Source organism: Belonocnema kinseyi, chromosome 1 (assembly GCF_010883055.1).
Source record: "Belonocnema kinseyi isolate 2016_QV_RU_SX_M_011 chromosome 1, B_treatae_v1, whole genome shotgun sequence".
Lineage (NCBI taxonomy): Eukaryota > Metazoa > Arthropoda > Insecta > Hymenoptera > Cynipidae > Belonocnema > Belonocnema kinseyi.
Genome location: NC_046657.1, coordinates 137,624,417 through 137,626,249, shown reverse-complemented (window position 1 = coordinate 137,626,249; position 1,833 = coordinate 137,624,417).

The following is a 1,833-nucleotide window of genomic DNA, read 5'->3' as shown; positions in this document are numbered from 1 at the left end:
AGACATTTTTACTAAGTAATCAAACAATAAAAACAACGGTAAAATAGGTTACATTTCGTGTATACACATGCACTCGAACATGGCGGACTAGAGAGGAGACTGAAGAGAGTGCGACGTTGCCGCATTGCTTCTTTCAGAAGTCATATGGTCGAGAATACGCAAACCGTTGAGGGATATATTTTTATCAATTTATTTATTCTTCTGTTTTACATCGCGGGACGGCCATAAATGTCTATCTTAATTAATTTTCGGATTTTCAAACACAAAAGATTCCATGTAAATCAAAAATACTTTTTTACACTCTCATATGACTCACTGAGTTACGCTAAAACCACCTTAACTATACGAAGCTACATGAATAATTGAATTCGCTGCCTGGAATATCTAGTATCGAAGGAAAAGTAAAGTGGGAAATGTTGGTAAATAAGTGGGAGCGTACTTGCAGATTATTGGTGGAAATTGAGAGGGTGGGAACAACAGATTCTTCTCTAAATGTTGGAAGGAAGGGTTGGGGGGAAAAATGGAGAAAAGGGCCGGAAGGTATAAGATGGAACTGCGAGAGACCGATAGGGTAATAATAATTAGGACCTAATCTAGGACCTTAGGCTGTACCGAGGTCGACCATTTCCTTAAGTACCTAGAAGAAGGTGCTCGGCGCCAAAGTAAAAAATTAGGAGACTAAATCATAAATACATAAATGAATTTCTTAAGAGAAGAAAATCTGAAACCGAAAGAATTCGGGGTAACAGAAATACATAAAAGTAGAAAGTAACAATTCCAAAGAAATCTGGCTAGCAGCTGTGTTGGAAGAGCCTTTATCTAAATGCGAAGGATGACAAATATTTCGAAAGCAGTATTAATAAAAAATGGAAAAATTCCAAAAAATATAAGATGGAGGTTGAGAATTGGTTCGTTAAATGTGATAGGGGTAGTTTTTAAATGTTGTTTAATTTTACCTTGGAGATAAGGATAGGAACAACTTTTTTGGGAAAGTGCTTGTTTTACTTATTCGTCATTGTTTTGTTTTTTTCGCTGAATTTTTTTTTTTTTTTTGCTTTTTTGGCTAAAGGCAGCCGAGCAGGATTTGGTTACATGCATCAGCGATGCTTTTAATTTGGTTTTTTTATTATTACTGTTGGATTGCAGGTATCTCTTAGAGTTTTTTCAAGAAGAATGGTGTAATATATTTTATTTTGAATTTCTTCGGCAATGTGTTGTTGACCAACCGAAAAGTCCATTATTTGGAGAAAATAAGAAACCCAAAAATCGGTATTGGTGCCCAAGAAAAACCCAACAAATCCCAAAATTTTTATATGCTTAGATTTTGTTGATGTGCATATTTTTTGGTACTGGAGATTCTAGCGGCTGGCACCTCCACCCAAAAGTCGGTTTTTTGAGAAAAATAAAAGAGCCTAAAAATCGGCATCGGTGCCGAAAAAAAGCACAAAATTATAGCATAAATAATATACTAAAATTCCATTATGGAGGTGCTGGCGGAACGCACCTTATAAGTTTCCACCAAACAGGATAAATTTGCAACCAAAAAGTGGAGTGGCTAAAATGAATGGTAAATAAATTAACTTCCAAGATGAAAAAATCAAATTTTGCACCAAAGAGATAAATTTTTAACAAAATATATCATTATTTAATCGTAAAAAAATATTCAATTTCAACTAAATATTTCAATTTTTATCAAATATTTGAATTTTCAATTAATAAAGATAAATTTCTGTCATATTGAGATTAGATGGCTTTCCCAAGGCAAAGCTCTGAATCGATTTTTTTTTAAAGATGAAGTCTGCATTTTTTAAGTGACTCTGAAAAGAAGTTTGC